Source organism: Crocodylus porosus, unplaced genomic scaffold (assembly GCF_001723895.1).
Source record: "Crocodylus porosus isolate Cpor-Errol unplaced genomic scaffold, CroPor_comp1, whole genome shotgun sequence".
NCBI classification, from domain to species: Eukaryota; Metazoa; Chordata; order Crocodylia; family Crocodylidae; genus Crocodylus; species Crocodylus porosus.
In genome coordinates, this window is record NW_017728943.1 from 77,833,614 (window position 1) to 77,843,280 (window position 9,667).

At 44.7% G+C, this 9,667-nt stretch overlaps 1 long non-coding RNA gene across 1 annotated transcript in view; it reads right to left on the reverse strand.

Annotated features, from left to right (window-relative positions):
- Positions 1 to 5,948: 5,948 nt before the first annotated feature.
- The window catches only part of LOC109319246, a 9,976-nt gene continuing 6,257 nt past the window's right edge, over positions 5,949 to 9,667 (reverse strand). The window contains exon 3 of the long non-coding RNA XR_002103434.1: positions 5,949 to 6,172. This is a non-coding gene — a long non-coding RNA (uncharacterized LOC109319246). The remainder of the gene's footprint in view (positions 6,173 to 9,667) is intronic.

Genomic DNA, 9,667 nt, shown 5'->3' on the forward strand with positions numbered 1-9,667 from the left:
CACTCTTCTTGAACTCCCATCTCCCTGGGGTCATGGTCCCTGAGGGCCTGACTGACAAGCCTCTTGAGCTTGTCAAGGTCGGCTTCTCTGAAGTCAAGTAGGCTTTTCAACCTTCTCTGGGTCCCCATCCCACTGCTGCTACTCCTGAACAATGATGGGGGGGCACCACTTCCCTACCCCAGGTGAATGGGAGTGATCCTGTCAACACGTGTCTTTATTGTGGGATCCTAGGACACAGACTTGCCCACTGCCGAAAGAGAGGCGATGTGGCATCCTGGGCCCTAATAGGCAGCTCAGCCTCTGGGCTAATTGTCTAGGTCAGTGGTTCTCAAACTTTTTTTTTTCCACAGACCACTTGAAAATTGCTGAGGGTCCCAGCGGACCACTTAATAAACTTTTTTTGTTTTACAAATCAAAGCACACAAGTCATATTTTCATATCAGTAGTCTTACCTTACAAGTACAGATATTCTTGATTGTTCCACAACCTTTCTGTGAACCACCTGAATGGAGCTTGTGGACCAGTGGTGATCCGCAGACCACAGTTTGAGAACCTCTGGTCTAGTGGACTATATTTACCTGGGGCTTTGACTGGCAAGCCTAACCCAACCAATCTAGCTAGGCACTCTCTGGATCTCCTGATTGGCTGCCTGGAGAGCAGCTTCTCAATTTAGCTCCCGCTATAGCAACAGATCCCAGGGCAGCCAACAGTTCTGATTAAGGTCTGCTTTGAATTCCATTACACCAGCTATCTAAGCCATAAACCATCAATGCCATAGATAGTTCACCCCTGGTTTATTTAAGCACCTGTTAAAATTTTTTCTTTTTAGATGTGGTCAGTGCCTTCATGCCAGAATTGGTATTTAGTACATTTTCATTCAGCTCCCACTGGAGTGATTATTTTGAAAGTCTCATAATATTTGGTATTTACCTTGTAGCCCACAGCCCCTGGTATTTTTTAAATACAAGAGAATCTTAGCCTCCACTTCCTAAAAGGCCTGTTTCTTTTCTCGCCCTTGCATTTACAGAATAAAAGTAAAAAAAATGTGACCTAAGTTCAATCCAAAGGGTGAAACCAGAAAAAAGAGCACATCATCTTCAAATGTATTATTATATTATTTAATAACTTATTAAGACAATCTCATTATTTTTAGACCCCTAACTCATGGTTTTGAAATGCCTGGGGGATGGCAATGCTAAGTGCCTGGCACAATAGGGCTCAGGCACGGCCGAGAACTTTAGGCATTACTGTAGTAATAAGTGGTGGTAATAATGTATAGGTTTGTTACATATAGACACCTTGTTCAATATGAGTAAAATTTGTCTCTCTGTAAAGGGTTGGCAAAAGACCCCAGCAATATTTATTTCCTGTCTAGATCCTCCAGGTACCATTGCTGAAGTCCACGCTTTCTTGAAGTCAAGGGAAGTTTGCCATTGACTGCAATATGGGCAGGGTTTTATCAAGCTGGGAAGCAATACCTCAGTTCCTTCAGGGTTTAGACAGGATTGAAGCAGAACATAAAAGCGGGGAATTTCACTCCATGACTAAACCTTTGTGATAAAACTGCACAGGCTCTTAGAATGAATTCTTGTAACAGAAAGGCAAGTTTTCTGTTCTGCAATACAGAAAGACTGCCTGATGAACAGGTTTGTTATGGTCCAATCAGCAGTCAGGAACAGCAGGACCACATGTGGTGTTCATGCCTTTAGCATCACCTTAGAAGATGCAGGTGTTTCCCCAGTGAAAGAATAAGTGCTGTGTGTATGTGTGTGTTTGGGAGGGTGGGTTGGAATAAGAAACAGTTTCCCAGCTTGATGCATTAGCATCTTGTTTAGGGCTTCTACAGTTTTACCTAAAAGCTCATAAACACATGTTTATTTTGCTGGGACAATGAGGTGTCATTTAGCTACTGAAGGCTCAATTAACTAAGATTCTGTGCTGGTGCAATTGATGTAAATCAGGCTATTAGACAGGCAGTACAAATAAAGAAGCGGAATTGGCTCCAGCCATTTAGCTGCTGCTAATTGCGATGAAACGGAAGGCAACACATTGAATTTTACATGTAGACAGCTTAGTGCTTTTTTTTTTATTGTAAGAATTTATGGACTGTGCAATGATAGCACCAGTGAAAACATGACAATATAATAGTGTGATGCATTGTAATGCTTTTTTTTTTTTTATTGTAAAACAATTGGGGAATATGGGAGGTGATGGAACATTACCTCTCACATTTGCCAATGAACCTTTCTTTACTACTGTATCTCACGGAACTGCAGTGGCTACAAATGGTGGCAGGGACATAAGAGAATCCTAGTAGAGGGGTGGGGTTGGATTATTATTTTTTATGAGAGAATTTCAAGATTCACAAAGGGGACTTAGCTCTTTCAGTTTGGAGCATTTCAGCATTCTTTAAGTACCCTGCCTCCTCACAGAATTTAACATCTCACCTTAGGTGCCCAGCATCCCCCAGTACAATGTCTGGAGGGAGTTAGGCGCCACTCATATTTCCAAAACCTCTACCTGGCCCTGCAGGCGTAAAATCCCACTGAGCCAAAGCTTCTGCTGATACGTTCTCTTAGCCACCTCAGCTTCTGCTGCTGGTCATGTATGCAACCACCTTAGTTGTGGTAGCACTGAGCTGACCGGTGCTTGTCTCCTGCATAAACTCTATCAGAATGCACAGCATATACATTTCCTTGCTGGACCTGATGAAGTAGAAGTATTCTGATCATGTCTATACCCAAACAAAAGCCAACTATAGGAGGTGGCCTAGTGCTTAAATATGTCACCCAGAACATGGAAAACATCAAATCAAGTCCTACCTAGGCTGCAGGGGAGTTAAACTAAGTCTCTTACCTTTCAAGAGAACAACCTAACTACTTGATTAGCATCCTTTCACTCCCTCTTGTTGAACCTGTCTTGTATATAAAATAATTAAACATCAATGAGGAGAGAGAGATTGGCTCCCTAGCCTAGTGATTAGGCTCTTCAGCTTGAGAGAGGGGAAGGGGAATATCTGAGTTCTATATCCCATTCTGAAGAACCAGATCTTTATGTGCTCATGAAAACTTCCTTGGCATAAAATCCTCAGGCACTTCAGCTTAAGTGGCAGCTGAGAGAGATCACAGGTATAAACGTAAGTACTTAAATGTTCTTAGTAATGCAATTCATCTGAGTTCATGGCAATTCATCGGAGTTCATGGCCCTTTTGCTTTCATTTCCATAAACTTATTGTGTGACTGAATTTCACTAAAATAAATATTTCATATAAATACATATTTTATCTCCAATAGTCAAATATCTGAGAAGTATATTTTAAAAAATGCTTTTTTTTTGAATGGATTGGCATTAGGAACTTGAGTTACATTTCATCAACCGAGGAATGGAAACAATGCCAGGGGAATTAAGTTATCAAACAAAGTAAACAACACAGCTCCTGGCTTGAATTTCAGATAGCAACCACAGAATAAGCAAAATAAGGGGAAAATATGATCAAATCCAAAAATGATTGAATTTGAAAAAAAATCTTTATGTGTTCATAGACATTCTTTGAAGAAAAATACAGGCAAATAAAATGGATCAATGTATTTACTATAAATTATGTGCTTAGCAGTGTTCCTAATGGTAAAAACTAATAAATAGTTAAATAAAATCTATTACATAATGAGTTGGCCATTAAGAGCAGTTTAAGCCCAGTTCCACCTATCAATGGCTTGTCCCAAAACACGTTACACAAACTGCCAATTGCTCAACTCATGAGTGAGACTTTATAAAGGGGGGATAAGGCAAGGTGATGCATTTATTGATTACATGAGTTAGACATAGAGGTTCGGGCACACCATTCTTATAAACACACACAAATCATCATACACATCATTACACACAGGCATACACATACACAAAGCAACCATTTCATCCACACATACACCAGATATAGTTACCAGCAATAGTTGCTCAATATCAGCCCAGGGTGGCCAACCCGGGCTTATTGAGTAGATGATGATGATTTGAAGATAGCAGATTTAAAGATAACAGCTGCAGCAGGGTGAACGGATGCATCTGTGCTCCGATGAAACAGCAGTAGAGAAAGAGACTCACCCAACCTGGCATTTTCAAAGTGTTCTTTTATAGCAGGGGTGTCCAACCCTTTTGAATGTGGGGCCAGATCATGAACTTTTTATCATCCCGTGGGCTGGCAGAAGCAGACACTCATTCGACCTGTCCAGTCCGGCCACGGCCTGGGGCTGCAGGGGTCAAGGGGTGCCTTGCTGTGTCCTCCCTGCCACCTGGGTGGCCTCAAGGATGCTCCCACACCTGTGTGCCTGGGCTCAGCAGCCAGGGGGACATGCAGGGACCCTATGAGGGGATCAGGACATGCAGGGACACCCCCCTGCTCCCTCTCCCCTGGGGCAGCCCGAGCTCCAGCCCAACCAGCAGGGCTCCCTCCCTACCTGGGGCCCATGACTCACCACCCCCAGCACAATGTCTATGGGTGGAGGGGGATGTGGGGAGGCAGAAGCAGTGCCAGCTTCCTTCCCTGACAGCCACAGCCACAGCAGCAGCAGCAGCATCTCCCGTGGGCCCGGTCGCAGCATCCCTCTGAGCCAGCATCTATGCTCCTCACACCTGCCCGCCTGCTGCACCGCAACCTGCTCCAGCCCACGTGGCCAGCGGGGACTGGTGCAGGGCAACACCAGCATGCAAATGAGGAAGGGAGGGGTGGAGCTAGAAAAGGACACCATGAAATGAGGGGGGAGGGGAGGAACCGCACCGCGTCATCAACATCAAGCTGACACGATGCATGTGGGAACCTTGTCCCTTCCCCAGCCCTTCAGCAGGTGTTAGGAAGCTGCTGAGGGGCTGAAGGAGGGACAAGGAGTGGGAACAAAAGTAAACAGTGTTTACTTTAGTTTCCTGTCGCAACACCTCAGCCCGTATGTTGGACAAGCCTGTTTTATAGAGATTGGCATCCTTTGTTTCAGTGCTTTGGGGTTCTTTCATACCCAGCTTCTGTTTTTGCAGTTGTTCTTCTTTTGTCTTCAGCTTGTCTTAGCCTTGGAGTGTCCTTGTTGTCCATCTGGCAGAATTTTTTTTTCTGTTATCTCCTTTGTGCCCTTGAGCTTCAAAGGGATTTTGTCAGCCATTTGTTAGTTAGTTACTGGCTGGTGACTTACATTTGGTGCCTTGTTGCTTACATAAACAGTTACATTTTATTTTCCCATCTCTATGCCATTCTCTCACCATTCACCCTTTTATACAGACTCATACATAAAGGCCACGCAGAGTTCATTCACCTATGTCAAAGAGAAGGATACAAAATGAAGTTTTCAAGTTGCTTACAGGACAAGACTAACATGGTTATATTTTACTATTATTACACTCAGTGTTAACATTAGCTACATTAGTTCAGTTTATGCTACACATGGAACTGAGATAAGGAGCCCCGAAGTAAAGTATCACATGGAGCATACAACCTCCAAGGTCAAGTGACGAGCAACTGGCCCAATACCTGGCATAAAATGAATTGCCTTCCTCTCAGCTAGAGAGAGATTATTATTGTATAAGAAGGGAGACTATGAAGAACTTAAGAAGCAGCAGTTGGAGTAGTCTGGGACAAAACCTTAGGAATATACAGCTGAATGAACCATAAATAAGTAACTGAAAGGACAATGATAGCTAGATATTTTAGTCTGAAACCAGGCACAAAGCATGGCATGGTGGCACCTTGGACTAACTGGCTCAAGCATAGATTTTGTAGCCAACAGCCTAATTTAACAGGTGATATCAGACTCCTAAATCAAGCTCTTAATTATTATTACTAACTGCAAGTTTTCAAAATCTTGAGTCAGGATCACAGAAAGCATGAAAGTAGTTTAAAAATAATAAATCTCAAAAATTATAAAAATCATCCTAATGTACCTTCTCATTTTAAGTTTTTAATGCTCAAGTTTTTTACTTTTTCTCTACAGCTAGCACAGCTTGAAATTTAGTTTATAGCAGAAACTGGAATTTTTTTTGTAAAGGTGCTTAAGGGTTTGCTCAGGGCTTGCATATCCCATCAGGGTGTTTTCACCATTGGGATGTGGATTTGCAGCAGGCTATGCAGGTTTGGAACTGAAGGCTACAGAATGTATGCATGCGATTGGACAGCTGCAACTCTAGGCCAGGAAACCTGTGAAAAAAGGGAGAGCAAGTAGCTGAGAGCTGCGTGGAGAAGGTCCACTTCTGAAGGGGCTACTACCAGAACAATTGCTTCTGAGAGGATGGCTGGCAGAAGAATTTTTGCCGAGTGAGCTGCTACTGAGGGCAGAGGAGCCACCAGCTACTGAGTACCCAGGGTTGCCTGGTATCCTTTACTAAAGGAGCAGGTTTTGTGCAAACCAGTTCCTCTCCCCACTCCTTAGTTCCTTGAGTGCAAGGATTTACTGGGAGGGAACCAGGGAAAGGGGTTGCTAGAGCCGGTTCTCTGGGAGAACTAAAGAAAGTAGCAAGGAATCGTGGGAGCTCCAGCAGAGACCTCAATAAAGTAGAGCTGAGAAGGGGCACTCCAGGTGCCAAGCACAGGGGAGCTGCCCTGGGGAAGCATTTGGGGACCTGTGATTGTTTGCAAGACTCCAGGAAAGACTGGAAAAGAGAAGAAACCCCCGTCTCAGGAGCAGCTGCCCCCACAAGGGCCTGACAAATGACTCCATCTTCTGACCAGATGATGGCATTGTCACACCTCTTCTGAGGCAGAGCAAGCACAGCTCCACAGGTACTCAACTGCAACCATCTCACAGATGATTGCTTTGCTGTGGGCAGAGTGATTCTGTAGCGATCTGGCTGATTAGGTGTACACAGTAGCCTCCTGACTACGCAAGTATTGCATTCCGGGGGAATTTCGCACAAGTCAAATTTGCGTAAATCGAGATGACTTTCCCCATAGGAAATAATAGAATAGTGAGGGGTTTTGTACCTCAGACATACATTAGTCAAAGCTTTCTTCCACCTTTTCTCAGTGGACTCGCCTTTAGGAGGTGCAGCTAGCATTTCATCTATGCATCTTGAGATGCCACTACCAAAATGGCAGCAAAGCTCCGCTTGATTCTGCCTGCAAATCTTGTGAGGTGTTTGTGTATATACATGAATCTCATGAGTGTTTGCATATATATGCGAATGGCACACATCTTGAGGGGCATTTTCCAGTCTGGACCCTAATAAAAAAAAAAAAAATTACCTGAGGGGCCCGATATTGATTCTGTGTACCGAAAAAGAAAGCATGAGAAAGAGAGTCTTAAAGGGGGCAGATGGGGAACCATCAGTAAGGTATAGGCCTGGCTAAGAGAGCAGCAAGGAGGCCTCAAGAATAGCTCTAAAGCACCCTGGAAAGGACTATCCCAGTCTCAAGGGTAGTCTCTTTCTAAGAACACACTGGTTATCAGCAAATCATGACAGGGAGAATAAGGAAACAGAGTAGGATAAGGTAGTACAGATGAGAAGGGGTGGGGACAAGAACCCAGACTCATCACTGACTCTTGTAATATATATAAGACGGGCTATTAGCATGTCTGATGCTTTTCTTCAAGTGACCAGTGACACACATGTCTGTGCAATTTTTAGACTTCCTTTTCTTTTGTTACTTGAAATGATGTCCTTGAACTGACATCAGTCCACACTTGCATTTCAAGGAATCTTGGTGTCTCCACAGTTAAAAGTCCCACTTTGGGTTGGAATCCCACAAGATATGAATGCCCTCTTCACCCATATTTTAGACATATTTTCCTTTGAAACTGAGGTTGCTCAGAACCTTGCCAGACTGGTACTTTGACAGACTTGCCAGGCAGTGGGCAGAGTGGAGTTGTAGGCATCTGGGGGACTCTCTTGCCATGAACATAGTTGTCTCCAGAAGGGTGGGGAAAGCAAGCCATAATTAACTTTGCCTCAAAACCTCTGTACCATCAGACTGGTGGCACAGAATGACTCCTGGTTTTAGGTAATTGTGAGTAGAATAGCAAAATTCCACACTGTCTTCTACCTACTTTCTTTCTATTTTTCACTTGCTCTCCTTGTGTGTGGAAACAAGAGATGACATTCAATCTGTGAAGGGGGCAGTATGATACCTACCTACCAGTTTTATCATGTTTGAACATTCCAAAAAAACCACAAGAAGCAATGGAGTAGTGTATAGTAGAGGTGTGCAAAGCGGGCCCTATTAGATTCAGATTTGGTCTGAATCAGGGACTGTGATTTGATTCACTGATTCGGATCACTATCCCTGATTCGATTCAGCTGAATCTGAAGATAGGATGCTGATTCAGAGAATCAGCAACTTGGACACAGACACAACTTTAAATGTTTTTTCTACATACCTTGAGGTAGTGGGCATGGCTCATGATGGCTGTGATGCATGGAGCTTCCCACAGGAGTGGGGTGGGGGAGGGGCCTCCAGGTGCTCAGCAGTGAACCTGGAAGTGGACCGGAAGTAGTTCCAGTCCACTTCCAGGTCTGCCAGGGAGCACGCAGGGCTCTCCACCCCTCGCATCCCCCAGCTCAGTGATTGGCCACAGGGGAACCCTGGGTGTCCCCCCAGACCCAGGAGTCACCAGTCACTGAGCCACAAGGATGTGGGGGGGTCCCCCAGCATGCTCCCCAGTGGTACCACAAGTGGACTGGAAGTGCTTCTGGTCCACTTCCAGGTGTCTGTTGCCAAGTGCACTGGGGAGCCCCCCCACGCTCCTGTGGGATACTCCAAGTGCCCCAGCATTGTAGTGTTCATGAGCCCCTGCTACCTAGCGGTATGTAGAAAAAACATTTAAAGCTCTCTCTATGTATGAATCGCCAAATCTTTCCAAAACTCTCCAAATTGATGTGGAGGGTTCCGATTCAATTCAGAGAGATTAAATGGTCCTCTAATTTAATTCAGATTTGGAGATTTGGGTTGTGGGGCTCATGGCAATGCCCCTCCATGCAGCGTGAAGCAGTGGGGGGAACCAGGGATTACCACCCCCACCTGGCAGCAGCCACTGAGTAGGGGATTTTTTTTTAAAGCACCAGGATCTGGGGCAGGCAGGGTAGTCACTGGGGGGTAAGGGGAGCAGGCAGGAGTCTGGGGGTGTTTGGGGAGTGAGGAGCAGGCAGGGGATAGGGCCTAGCAGGGGGCCCCCCATGTTCCCCTCCCCCCCTCCTGCCCTCTACTTACCAGCATGCAGTCTGGTGCAGTGGACGGGGACTGCCCAAATCACTGAAGCTCTCCAAATCTTTTCTGAATCAATTCATCAAGCTTCAATTCAGACCTTTTAATTGGTCCCCTGATTCAACTTGGATTCAGAGTTTTGGCCACCAAATCAGGCCAAGTCTCCTCCGAATCTAATCAGCAACCAAAACTTTGCACAGCCCTACTGTTTATGTATAATTGACAGTATGGAGGAAGGTTTTCATTATTTATTTTCAAATCCCCAAATTTACTTGCATACCTCACACCCTTCCCCCAAAAAATATCCATCCAAAATTGGGAGGTGTGTGTTAAGCCAGAACAGAGACATGAGAACATTAGAATGGTTGCTCAACCCTTCCCTTGTTATTCAGCCAAAAGCTAGAAGTTTAACCCTCTCACAGCTACTTCCATGGCTTTGGAAAAAATACCTTTTTTTTCTTCATTCTACCTTCTAAAAACAAGCTGCATGTCTTA